Source organism: Neofelis nebulosa, chromosome 5 (assembly GCF_028018385.1).
Source record: "Neofelis nebulosa isolate mNeoNeb1 chromosome 5, mNeoNeb1.pri, whole genome shotgun sequence".
Lineage (NCBI taxonomy): Eukaryota > Metazoa > Chordata > Mammalia > Carnivora > Felidae > Neofelis > Neofelis nebulosa.
In genome coordinates this window covers 103,677,053-103,691,724 of record NC_080786.1, presented here as the reverse complement: position 1 = coordinate 103,691,724, position 14,672 = coordinate 103,677,053, and the positions used below count along the sequence as shown (strand labels likewise).

At 37.9% G+C, this 14,672-nt stretch overlaps 1 pseudogene; it reads right to left on the bottom strand.

The window, feature by feature from the left end:
- Positions 1 to 11,440: 11,440 nt before the first annotated feature.
- LOC131511407 (large ribosomal subunit protein eL37-like) lies at positions 11,441 to 13,158 on the bottom strand (annotated as a pseudogene).
- Positions 13,159 to 14,672: the final 1,514 nt, after the last annotated feature.

Sequence of the window (14,672 nt, the reverse complement as noted above, 5' to 3'; positions counted from 1 at the left end):
TCCCTTCCCCTATGTTCACCTGTTTTGTTTCTTAAATTCCACATATGAGTGAAATCATATGGTATTTGTCTTTCTTGAACTGACTTATTTCACTTAACATAATACACTCTAATTCCATCCATGTTGCTGCAAATGGCAAGATTTCATTCTTAATGTCTGGGTAATATTCCATTTTGTGTGTGTGTGTGTGTGTGTGTGTGTGTGTATATATATATATATATATATATATATATATATATACATATATATACATATATATACTTCTTCTTTATTCATTCATCAGTCTCTGGACAATTGGGCTCTTTCCATAATTAGATTATTGTTTATAGTGCCACTATAAACATTAAGATGCATGTGCTCCTTTGAATCAGCAGTCCTGTATCCTTTGGATAAATACCTAGAAGTGCAATTGCTGGGTTGTAGGGTAGTTCTGTTTTTAACCTTTTGAGGAAACTCCATACTGTTTTCCAGAGTGGCTGCACCAGTTTGCAGTCCCACCAGCAGTGTAAGACGGTTCCCCTTTCTCTGCATCCTCACCAACATCTGTTGTTTCCCGAGTTGTTAATTTTAGCCACTCTGACAGGTGTGAGGTGGTATCTCATTTCCACTTGTTGCTTTTGAGAAAGCTGCCCTGGGCGATTTATCCAGCAGAGGTAATCATACACTGTTCCCTGTGACCCATGGCTGACCTAAAGGTACTCCACAACTGTTGGCCTATAATGTGATCCATTATAATGTGATTTTGCCAAGACAGGATAACAATTCAATGGAGCAATCAGATTCGATCTTGTTATTTTTAAAGAAATGTTGAGAAAACCATGTAATTGGTAGTGAGTCTAGAATGAGAAAGGCAGAAAGAAGCAGAAGGGCAAAGAATATTAAAGAAATACAGTGACACAACAGAACAGAGATGGGTGTATAAATGCACCTGAAGGAACATGGGCTAGAATTTATCTTGTATCACCAGAGCTGCTGACAATCAGACCATCCAAGCTATTGCTGTGTCATGAAGCTGTTTCTGTCTCAATAAAGTCCAGATATATATGTCATTTATTCATTCAACAAATATTTATTGAGTACTTAGTGTATGCCAGGCACTGTTCATGATATAGAAAAGAAATAGCAAACAAGACGCCATGTCCCACATGGGGCTTATATTTTAATAAAGACAGGCAAAAAATAAACAAAATAAATGAGTAAATTGTAATGGTATAACAGAAAGAAAATCGCTATAGAGAAAATAAAGCAGGAGACGATGGTATGTGGGGTGAAGGAAGTGACGGATAGTTGCACTTTTATTATCTTTTTTTGAGTATAGTTGACATGCAATGTTACGTTAATTTCAGGTGTAAAACTAAGTGATTCAACAAATTTAAACATTATGCTATGTTCACAAGTATAGCTACTACCTATCCCATTATATCACTATTATAATATCATTGACTGTATTCCTTATGCTGTGCTTTTAATTCCCGTGACTTATTCATCTCATAATTGAAAGCCTGTTTCCCCACTCCCCTTCACCTACTTTGCCCAACCCCTCCTCCCCTCTGGCAACCATCAGTTTGTTCTCTGTATTTATAGGTCTGATTCTGCTTTTTGTTTCTTCATTTCGTGTGGTGTTGTTGTTATTAAGATTCCATTTATGAATGAAATCGTATGATATTTGCCTTTCTCAGCCTTACTTATTTCACGCAGCATAATACCCTCTAGTTCCATCCGTGTTGGAATGATCTCACCCCTTTTATGGCTATATTATATGCCATCATTTATATGCCACATTTCCTTATCTGTTCATCTACTGATGAACACTTAGGTTGCTTCCATAACTTGACCATTATAAATAATGCTGCAATATATAGAGAGGTTCTATATCTATTAGAATTAATGTTTTCATTCTCTTTGGGTAAAGACCCAGTAGTGGAATTATTGGATCATGTGGCATTTCTATTTTTAATTTTTTGAGGAACCTCCATACTGTTTTCCACAGTAGCTGTACCAATTTATATTCCCACCAGCAGTGCATGAGGATTCCTTTTCTCCATATCCTCACCAACATGTTATTTCTTGTAATTTTGATTTTAGCTACTCTAACTTGTGTAAGGTGATATCTCATTGTGGTTTTTATTTGCATTTCTCTGTTGATTAGTGATGTTGAGAATCTTGCCATGTGTCCGTTGACCACCTGTATACCTTCATTGGAAAAATGTCTATTCGCGTCCTCTGACCATTTTTTAATTGGATTGTTTTTTGGTATTGAGTTGTGTAGGTTATTTATATATTTTGGATATTAACTATTCATTGGATATGTCATTTTCAAATATCTTCTCCCATTCAGTAGGCTTCTTGTTCTGTTGGTGGTTTCCTTTGCTGTGCAAAGCTTTTTATCTTGATGTAGTCCCAACAGTTTACTTTTGCTTTTGTTTCCTTTGCCTCAGGAGACACATCTAAAAAAAAAAAAAAAAAGTGTTGCTATGGCTGATGTCCAAGAAATTACTGCCTCTGCTCTCCTCAAGGGTTTTTATGGTTTCAGTCTCACATTTAGGTCTTTAATCCATTTTCAGTTTATCTTTGCATATGGTGTTACAAAGTGGTCCAATTTCATTCTTTGACATGGAGCTGTCCAGTTTTTCCAGCACCATTTATCGAAGAAACTGTCTTTTCCCCACAGTTGCAGTTTTAAATATGGTAATAAGGGAAGACCTGAGAAGGTAACATTTGAGAAAAGATTTACAGGAGGTGTAAAATCTATCCATGAGGTTATCTTGGGCAAAAATGTTCCAGATGAAAGAAACAGCAACTGCAATAGTCTCAAGATGGGAATAGTCCTGAGATGAGAATATGCCTAGGTGAGACTAGGTGAGACTAGGTGAGAACAGCACAGAGGCCACCATGGCTCCACCAGAGTGAGTGAGGGGAGAATAGGAGAAAATGAGTCAAAGAGGTAAAGGGGATGTAGAATGTATAAGGTTTCGTAGGCCACTGTACGGATTTTGGTTCTAGTGATACAGAGCCCTTGAAAGATTTTGAGCACAGTAATTAACCTATAGTTTTAATAGAGCTTCTCTGGATACTGTAATTAATATAAATCGTGGGGGACCAAGGGGAAAAGCAATTATAATATTATTGCAATAATTCATATGGGAGATGGTGATAGTTTGAGCCATAATGGTAGCAGTGATGAAGATGAGAAGTGTTTGGATTCTGGGTATATATTTTGAGTGTGCCCATGTTACTTTCTGAGTTAGTCTCTTATTTATGGAAATCAATAAGAGAGAATTTGTTAAATAAAAATGTACTAATCAAAACAATTTATTGACTTATGCTTCCAGGAAGATGGAATAGACATACTTTTCCCTATTCCTCCACTAAGTACAGTTAACCTCTGGGCCTTATACATAAAACAAACATAAGAATATTTGAAAGGTGAAGAGAAGAAGCAGGCCTGCTAGGGACTGAGAGTCCCAAGAAACAACCAAGTAGTGAGTCTTCTGGGTTTTCTTTTTACCTCATATATCCCATACTGGGAACTGAAGAAGCCAGCAACCTGTAAATATCAGCAAACACACACACACACACACACACACACACACACACACACACACACCTGCTTTCTTTAGCCAAAAGAGCAGGAAAGGGGCACCCTTGGGGCAGAGAAAATTTTTAGACACTAACTGCTCAACTCCAGTGTAACCATAGAGAAAACTGTGGCCCATCTCCACTCATGCAATCAAACGCTGAGTGAGGTGTATACTTGTATACTCATGAGGCTATAAGAGATATCCTCAAATCCCCACCAAAGTGGTATCCAAAAAAAGCCAAGTAGGGTGCTTTTGTCTCCTTACCATCCCAGATGATAATGATGTACACCCCACCAACCCATTGTGTCAGTGAAGATTACATGGGGAACCTGGACTTCCATTTCTCACCCAGCCATCATGGGGCATTCCTTCCCCTCACCACCTGGAGGTGGCTGGGTTTCTGAAGAGGCCTGTCAGAGACTCAAGACATTCAATATCACCCTGCAATAATGAGACTAATCTCACCCTACTTTCAGTGGAGACCCCAAGGAGAGCCAAACTCTCACCTAACCCAGCAGCGACAAGGGCTCTCCACCCACTCTCAGGTGTTAATGAAGGCCAAGTTAGAACCTAGACTTCTACCTCCAGCTAGTGGTAACCAGACAATGCCCCCAATCCACCAGCGCATGGAGAGAGAAAAACAGCTAATCTTAAGAAGGTTGAAATGAGATCCAGAGTCTCACAACATAATACAAAAATATCCAGGTTTCATTAAAAAATCACCATCACACCAAGAGCCAGGATGATTTCAACCGAATAAAGACAAACAATAGATGCCAACACTGAGATGACAGAGATGTTACAATGATCTGAAAAAGATTTTAAAGCAATCATGATTAAAAAAAGTTTCAGTGAGCAATTATGAACATGCTTAAGGCAAATGAAAAAACAGAAAGCCTCAGCAAAGAAATAAAAGATATGAAGAATCAAAGGGAAATTTTATGACTGAAAAAATACAAACCTCAAAATGAAATCCCAGTGGATGGGCTCAACAGCAGAATAGAGAGGACAGGAAAAATAATCAACAAATTGGAAGGCTGAACAATAGAAATTACCCAGATTGAAAATAAGAATAGACTGAAAAAAAAATACTGAACAGATCTTCAGAGATCTATGGTATCATAACAGAAGATACAACATTAATGTCATTGGCATCTCCAAAGGAGAGGAAAAGGCTGGGGCTGAAAAAATACTTGGAAAAAATAATGCCCAGAAACTTCCCAAATTTGGTAAAAGACAGAAACCTACACATTTAAGAAGCTGGTTGAACTCCCAAACAGGATAAACCCAAAGACATACGTACCATGAATGTACACTGAATTTTGTCAAATGCCTTCTCTGAATTGATATGATCATATGACTTTTCTTTTGTCTGTTAATATGGTGGATTACATTGGACATTAATTTTTTTTAATATTGGACGAACTTTGTATATCCTTGGAATAAACCACACTTGGTCATGACTTCTAATTCCTTTAATATATTGCTGAATTCTATTTGCTGATTTTTTACTGAGGTTTTGCATGCATAGTCATGAGGGAAATCCAGATCCCTGAAACATCTTTTTTAGAGATAAACACAATTATTCTAAAATTTATGTGGAAACACATAACTAAAATAATTTTGAAAAGAGATGAATAAAATGTAATCAGGCTGCCAACTTTGTAACTTACATAGCTAAAGTAATTAAAGTTGTGTGGTTATTGTTGTGTGATGGGCACATAGCAGTGGAGCAGAATGGGGTGCCTGGAAATAGATCACGCAAATATGCCTGGCTGATTTTTGACAAAGTTGCAAAAGCAACTAAAAGGAAAGTTAGTCTTTTCAACGTTTTTTTTTTTGTTTGTTTTGTTTTTTTTTTTATTTTTGGGACAGAGAGAGACATAGCATGAACGGGGGAGGGGCAGAGAGAGAGGGAGACACAGAATCGGAAACAGGCTCCAGGCTCCGAGCCATCAGCCCAGAGCCTGACGCGGGGCTCGAACTCAAGGACCGCGAGATCGTGACCTGGCTGAAGTCGGACGCTTAACCGACTGCGCCACCCAGGCGCCCCAAAGTTAGTCTTTTCAACTAAAGGTGCTGGAGGAAATAACCATGCATAGGCAAATAGACAAACAAACCTTGACCTAAGTCTTATATCCACTATAAAAAACTAACTCCAAATAGACCACAGACTTAAATGTAACATATAAAATTATAAAACATTTAGGAAAACAGAAAATCTTTGGGATCTAAGGTTAGTCAAAGAGTTCTTAGATGACACCAAAAGCACCATTAATAAAAGAAAAATTGATAACTTAGATTTCAGCAAATTAAAAATTTAGGTTTTTGAAAGCTCCTGATAAGATGGTGAAAAATAAACTACAGACAGGGAGAAAATATTTACAAAACACATACCTGACAAAAAAAAGAATTCTTAGAAGTCAACTGTTAAAATTCAGTTGGAAAATGGACTAAAGACATTTCACAAACAAGATCTACAACTAGCAAGTAAGCACATGAAAAGATATCCAATCATTAGTCATTAGGGAAATGCAAATTAAAACCATAATGAGATATCGCTACATACCTAACAGAATGGCTAAAATAAAAAAAAAAAAAATAGCATCAACACCAAATGCTGATGAGGATGTGGAAAAACTGGATTGCTTACACATGGCTGTTGGCAATGTAAACTGGTACAGCTACTCTGGAAAATAGTTTTTTAAGTTCTTTAAAAACTAAACGTGTAGTTACCATATAACCCATCAATCGCTCCTGGGCATTTATCCCAGACTTATACAGGAATGTTTATAGCTAGCATCTTTATTAATAAACACCCTAGACTGGGAATAACCCAGATGCCCTTCAATGAGTGAATAAGCAAACAAACCAGGGTGTATCCATACTACTATGGAATACTACTCTGCAATAAAAAGGAACCAACTACTGATACACACAGCAACCTAAATGAATCTCCAGAGAATTCTGCTGAGTTTAAAAAGCCAGTTCCCAAAGGTTACATATTGAATGATTCCATGTACATAACATTCTTGCAATGGCAAAATTATAGGAATGAAAAACAGGTTAGTGGTTGCCAAGGGTTAAGGAATAGGTGGAAACAGGTGAAAAGTGGGTGGGGCTTAAATGCGCATGATGAGAGAGCCTATGGTGGCATAAATATGCTGTAGCATAACTGTATCAATGTCAGTGTCCTGGCTATAACATTGTATTATAGGTTTGTAAGATGTTACCATTAGGGAAACTGGCTAAAGGGTACCCAAGACCTCTATTTTTCGTCCAGTTGCATGTGAATCTATCATGATCTTAAAATAAAACTGTTTAATAAAAAAAGCAAATACTATGTGAATATCAATATGGAAAGAGAAATGAAGTGGTGGTGGGTGGTATTCAATTTGATTGCAAGGTTTGAAAAGTTGTACTGTGGCCAACATAAGTACTCGTAATCAAGTAAAAATAAAATGTAAATATTTTCTTTCTAAAACATTTTATTTTGTTCCAGACAGTGTCAAACTTACAGAATTCCACTTCCTTTTGCACCAATCCAACCGCACGGCCTTTAGATAAACAAGAAAGACAATGACATATTCCTTTTCCAAGGTCTCAAAATTATATTCTGAAAATGGCCAATGTTCTTCATGTCCACCAAACAAGTAACTAAATTACCATTGTTAATAAAACCCTGAGCTGAACTGGCCTTCCTCTCTTTCATATTCTTTGTTAAGAGTTATAGTTATATACTTGTAATTTGTTTGCTTAATAACTCCCACTGGCTTGTAAACCCCAAGAGGGCATGGTCCATGTCTGTCTTACTAACTTTGACACCTTACTGTATGTCTCTGAGTCTGACAGATAATAGGTCAACAATAGATACTTAATGAATTAAAAAACAAATTAATGGGTGACTCTCTCTGTCTCTGCCCACTTTATTAGTTCCACTTTTCCAACGACACAGAGCCTCATCGACTCATCTGTCTAGAGAATTCTCTGGACAGTAGGGAATGGGTATGGGGGGACTGTGGTTAGAGAAAGGTGGATTCATCTTTCTCATTTTGTTTCATTTCATAAGTGTAAAGGGTATCCAGCTCTCCGTGGGGTAATGGCTGATGCCCATTCCTGCTAGAACTGGTTTTAAAAAAATGAAACGAAGGAAAAAAAAATCGTATTACTCAGTTGGAAATAATGCAACCGTGCAAAATAATTTTGTGCCCATGTAATTTACATTTGGTTAGAGATCCTTTTCTTTGAGGCTACGAGGCCATTAGTCTGGTTTTCCTTAGGACTTCTTCAGTCAAAAGGTCAGCCTAACCAATCACAGAGAAAATAATTGATCTTCTACAATAGTACTTGCATTTTAATGTTTCATGATCCCAAATAAGTCACACATTCTGTTTTTCTCACTTGATATGACCTTAGCATTTTAAATTGCTATTCATTCAGTCAGTATATAAGATACTCTAGCTGTGACCAGGCCAGCTTTGTGGAAACGTATTTCTTCCTTAAAAATTATAGTCGAAAATACTAAATAATTTTCAAAAATAGAAATCAAGCAGAGAGTACGTGTTTTAATGGGCAGTCTTGACCTATACAGAAAAATTGATACATTTCCTAACTTTATTCAGGACAGAGGGCAGTGCAGAGAGTTACTTATTTTCATTTGTGTGAACACCAATTATTTTACAAAGAGGTCATTGAACTGTGATATGTTAATTATGTTAGATATTCACTGCTAATGTAAAACTTCACTTTTTTTTTTCAAAACAGGAAAGGTGGGAGCAAACAACAGGAAGAAACAATAGCAATTTAGTTTTTAATGTAGGAATTGCATTTCTTTTATTACTTTTTTAATGTTTTTTTTTAATTTTGAGAGAGAGAAACAGAGCAGGGGTGTGGAAGTGGCAGGAGACACAGAGGGAGACACAGAATCTGAAGCAGGCTCCAGGCTCTGAGCCGTCAGCACAGACCCCAATGTGGGGCTCGAACCCATGAACTGCAAGATCATGACCTGAGCCAAAGTCAGCTGCTTAACCAATTGAGCCACTCAGGAGCTCCCAGGAATTGTATTTCTTATGCAACTGTCTTGACTATCGGTGTTTCCTCCAATCTTTCCACTGTCCTTGCCTCTAAAAGCCCACTCTCCTACTTCTGGTCTTAACCTTGATCACCTGTCCTAACTCACCTCATAATGAACTAGAGGATAGATTTTTTTTTTTTTTTTTTAAGAGGAACAGTGCATTTAGGTCCTTAGAATTCATGATTGGATCACAAACTGTCTTTACAGATTACTTCAGGAAAAAACCCACGTAATGGAAACAATATTTCAAAATCAAAGTGTTTTGCTTTCAACAGTGTCCTTCTCAAATTATCACTGAACAAAATGCCATTGCTTCTTTATGTTTCATTTTTTTTTTTTTGCTTAACAAAAATAGAAACCCATCAAAACAGACTTTCCTCCAAATAAACAGTACCAGAAAAAGATTAAAGTGCCCAAATTCTTCAGATGGTGATTTTATGCCTTTTCAATTTGCTTTGTGTAATTGAATTATTTGCAGACAGTTTTCCATATCCATACTTGTATGTGGGTTCTTGGTAATACAGATTGGGCTGTCATAAACAACATGTCTGCATCATAAGTCTCTGCCTCATTTTTGTTTTTAAATAAACCTGTGTTTTAAACTTAAAGTCATCTTCCTATAAACGTTTCTTACTTCTTACCTTTATCACCTTTAATGATAGCAAACAGTTCATATTCAAATTGCCATCATTTTTCAAGCTTAAATTTGTTTTCTTTTGTTTCATTTTTGTGACCAATATAACAAGATTAGTATTTAAAATTGTGCCAGGTGAGTATCGAATCATACCTTTCTAAAGAGGCAACTGATCAGAATAAATATTTCCTGGATATTAGTTCTTAGTAGGGTTTCTAAGTGTGTGGTAAAAACAAAATTATACTGAGAAAATATCACCACTTATAAAAATACAATCAAGAATCAGTTTAAGCCTACCTTCGATGTTCAAATTACCGTATCTGATTTCCATGAAAAATGAAGATGTATTTCAGCAAGGTTTTATGTAATCTAGTGGGCTGTATCTGAAGGGAAGTTGTAAATTAAGGGATCTGAAATGACATCTAATCTGAAGTATGAACAAGAGCAGAGTTTGTTATTATAAACTTTTTGAGAACATCCTGCCATGTCCTCCCTTAATTGGTGGAATTAATGACAAGATATATTGTAAATATTGCAAAGCAATATAAATGACATTTGGAGAAAAATTGTCACTGGATTTCTTTCTTTTCCACCCCACCCCATCTTTTTTTCTGTAATGCCTCTGCTCCAACCATTGATTCAAACCCTGGGAAACAGCATTTCTCCATAGATTCCTGTTGCTCATTAGACAAGGTCTGGGTGATGTCACAGAATCATCATCACCACAGCCTGTAACTGGCCTTAAGGAAAAAATACACACAGTTAACCATTTATTTGATTCCAGTGCTTGCTAGAAGCAGGCGCTGCAATTAAAGAGGAAAAGGAAACATGGAGATGAAAAGAGGCAGGAGAGAGTAGAGAAAGACATACCCAGTACATGGGCCCAGGTCTAACTTTACATACAGGTATGGACTTTTCATTTATTCATTCATTCATTCATTCATTCAAAAACTATCTGTGCAGTGACTACCATGTTCCAGCTGGATGATAGACCATAAGGAGAGAGTAGGGGTGCTCGGGTGGCTCAATTGATTAAGCGTCCAACTCTTGATTTTCGCTCAGGTCATGATCTCATAGTTTGTGAGTTCCAGCCTGGCATCAGGCTCTGTGCTGACAGTGTAGAGCCTGCTTGGGACTCTCTCTCTCCCTCTCTTGCTCTGCCCCACCCTCTTCCCTCCCTCTCCCACTCTCAAAATACATAAATAAACTTTAAAAAAAATAGGGAGAGAATAAAGGAAGTAAATAATCATACAAAGAAGTGTAAATCAGTGACTCTAAAAAGAAAAACAAACAAACAAAGGATTTCATTAAAGAACTTGGGGAAGTTTCCCAAGGACATATCATAAGGACATATCATTTGAGCTAAAATCTGAAGGAGGGTAATACTGGGTATATAGGAGAAGAAAAATCTTTTCTAGGAGTGCATTCAGCAGAGCAAAGGCCTATGTCCCAAGGAAGCATGGTGGGTGAAGAGAAGTTGAAAAGACAAAATGTCCAATATGGTGAAAGCACAGGGGAAGTACAGTGTGAAAGAGACTTGAGCCTTGGACAACATACAGCTCACAGAGCCTTATGTTAATGACCTGGGGGGGAGGGTCTCCAATCCCAATGACCAATGTATTACCTCTCTCCAACATGTGCCACTGGGCTTGAAATCCTTTCCCTGGAAGATAAAGCATACTGATCAAAAGCTAGTTGCCCAGACTGCTAATCAGGAATTTTAGCAGGAATTTGGATGGCAGAATAGCTACACAAAACACTGTGTTTCCAAAAAACCAACTTTCCATTCTACATACTGGTGTGTTCTCTTGCCTTTGGGATATAAGGTGGTGAACAAAACACAATATCTGAAGCAAGGCCTGGAGAGAAGTGATAATACAGAAGTGACTGGTTGTTTTCCATTCTCTTTAATATTCTTAGGTAAGTTACATAGAGACAAATTTCAGACCATTATAACAAATAATTTCCTAGTACTGTGATCCAAAGACTGGGTGGGCTTTCAAGAAGAAAGACTGTTCTTGTGCTTGAGATGTCCATGTATAGACTTGACAGACAGATCAGATGTCTGAAGCATATATGGCGGATAGTTAAATACACAGTAGCCAGTATGTTTGCCATTCTTGATATGTAGATATAGATATCTACATCTATCGATCTTAACCGGAACATTTATTGTGTGACTAATCGCTGAAACCCTTAAGATGAACTCGATGCCTCAACTGCTGCCATCTTGGGTTGATGTGTTGTTCCTTCATGGAGTCCAGGCCTGAAACTGCAGTGTACAACTTTTAGATGCCTCATTCAACCAGTCCCAGTGCTATTTCGTCTTTTAGCCTTGGTGCTCTGGTTACACTTTCTCTTCCACTTGATAGGACAGCCACATTTTCCACAGGCCTGCTTCTGAAGGTGGTGGGCCTTAGAGTCACAGCAGAAGCACAATGTGTGTTTCTTACTGTAACACTTTCCAAATGATGATGTCCCCTTTGTCATCTTGTTTCTGCGGCTGAGACCAAAGAGGCGAGAAGACAAGGCACCTATTCCTGATACTCTTCATTATGCTGTGAACATTCTCCTTTTTAATGGGCAACATGTGTTGTCTCAGTGGGTACAAAATGACAAAACAGTAGTAGAAAAATGACCCCTGATTGTCAAAAACCAAGACAAAGATGCTTGAAGGACTCAGACCATAAAAATTTTGTCCTAAACAAAATTCGGGGAATATTTGGGAATGCATACGAAAAGCCAGGCTACAGTGCCCCCTATTAAATATTCTTTAGATCTTTGGTGAGGAGAAAATTTAATTTAATATAAAATAATAAAGCTGAAAGCTAAAATTTCTGAAAATTATCTATTTTTCTGACCATTTCAGGTACCTGATCCCTACCCTAACCTGGTCCAAACACAACTTAAACCTTTATAATAAGTGGAAATCAAGAGGAGTGCACCTTCTGACATCAATCCCCACCCCACATCCAGCTCTGGAGTAGAATCCAGGAAGATACAAAGTTCATACTTTCCCCCATGTCCTAAGGAGCAGTAGAGAAAACATAGTTTCTGTGGGCAAAAGTGGGATGAAAATAGTATAATATATTTAATGCTCCTAGGAAGCACTTGGATGTGGCACAGAAACTTGAAGATGCCTTTCTATAGGGATAAAAAGACATAGCTGTGACTTGAGTGAACCAACAGTTGAAGACCAGAAGGACAAGGTCAACAGCATGGACTGTTCACTTGTACTAATTACCGTAGACATCCATTTTGATTGTTTGTGCCTGTGCCATTTTGATTTTTAGATATTTTTAATGTATTTTGGTGATTATCCCTGATCACTACAAAAGTAAAGTTGATATATGACAATACACACCGGATTCCATCCTCTTCTACATTGGCACCCATTGAGTTTCTAGACAGGTGAAAAAGAGGATGGAAAAGAGCTCATAAATTGAGATTACATTTCTATGACCAGAAGAATGGCAATCTCAAATGGAATTCAAGTTCAGTTACAGAAAAATGATGTTACACTCCCTACACACCTGACAGTGTGGACCAAGAGTCATATATATGTACACACATTTTATATACACGTGTATGCACTCCCTAGAGTTTGTAGCAACATGTAGTAGTGGCCCTCTATGTAGATCCACTCTTTGTGATACCAGTCAATATGAGACAGGAAGTACTAACTCAGAACTTTCACATCTAAAACAAGAATCTCTTGGGGCAACTGGGTGGCTCAGTCGGTTGAGTGTCCATCTTCGCTTCAGGTCACAATCTCAAGGTTCATGAGGTCAAGCCCCACATTGGGCTCACTGCTGTCAGCGTGGAGCCTGCTTCAGATCCTCTTCCCCCCTCTCTCTCCCCCTCCCCTGCTTGTGCTCTCCCAAAAATAAATATTAAAAAAAATCTCTTCCCCTTGGGAGAGGAAAAATTACTTAAGTCACTTAACTGGAAGCAAAAGAAATTCAAAATATAAACCTGTAGAAATTCAAAATATAAACAACAAAAACATACAGCCCAATCAACTTAAGAATTCTCCTGGTAAACATCATCTAGGTGTCAGGATTAGCAAGGATGTTGTTGATTTTATACAAAGTTTCCGCCAAGTCATAGCTCAATTCTCACCGGCAGCTCAAGTCTGATGAACTGCTCACTGGAGCAGAACAGCCTAAATGCACTCCTTGTAAAAATCACCTGTAGTCACTTGAAGTCACTGCCCATTGGCAAGTTGTGTCCTGACTCAGAGCCTGGCTGTTTCAACTAAAACACATCACCAAAACGGGTATACACACGTCTTTGTCCACACCTGGTCAGTCCCTGATGCATACTTCTACTGTACTTAATATTTATTCTCTTACAGTTAAGGGCTAGGGAAAGAAGTATGGGAATAAGATGCAAAAGCTAAAATAGGAGGATATTTGGTGAGGTTGGTATTTCGGGAGTACAGGCATGTCCAGGGGGCCACAGAAAGTTGCATTCATCGGTTTTGCTAATCTCATATTTGTTATTTACTTTGCCCTTTTGAGGCTACGTGGTAGGGGGCAGGGCTAGGAATAAAACTGAAGTCTTTTGACTTCAAATCAAGGTAATTTCTACTACACCATATTGCCTTTAATCATGTTGTGGAATGTGGGATGCTGGAGCTATTTGGGGAAACCAAATAAAATGGAACCCTCACTCTACCTGGTACTAAGTTTTTCACCAAATGGACTGAGAATACAAGAACAGTAGGTAAGACTAACTTAGAAGATGGCAGAACCATAAACCTACAAATAACTAAATGGACAGAGAGAACAATTTTAATTACAGGGATTAGTGTCCAAAGAAGGGCAGGAACTTGAAAAAAAAATTGTGTTATAACTATTATTCCAAGTTTATACCAAAGTATCGTTCTTATGCTTAGTTTCCCTTTTCTCAGCATTCCTCCTTCATATAGATGCATTTTATAATTCAACTCAAATTAATGCAACTCAGATGCAAAATTCAACTCAATTCTGATGCTATCTAGCTAAAGATAGCATCAGATTCCACAGGTTTCCTCCTACAAGGCCACCCTGCCCCCATTTAGATCCCAGTTGCAAGCCACCCCAGCTTTTTACTTGACTGACAACAGGTGGGAGATTTCAACAATCACTCCAGAACTCAGGGAAAAACTTACATTTACCAGTTTCAACTGCCAGATGAAGAGATACACAGGGTAAGCATTCAAACAAAGGAAGCTCTGTCCTCGTGGAACTTAGGGCCCGGCTTGGTGGCACGTGGGAGAATTATGGTTCCTCAAGCATGAAGGTCTCCTTAAAAGGGCCTAAACGTTGCCTTCTGGTTTTTTTATGGAGGCTTCCTTAAATAGTCATGATTGACTAAGTCACTGGCTATTGGCTGATTC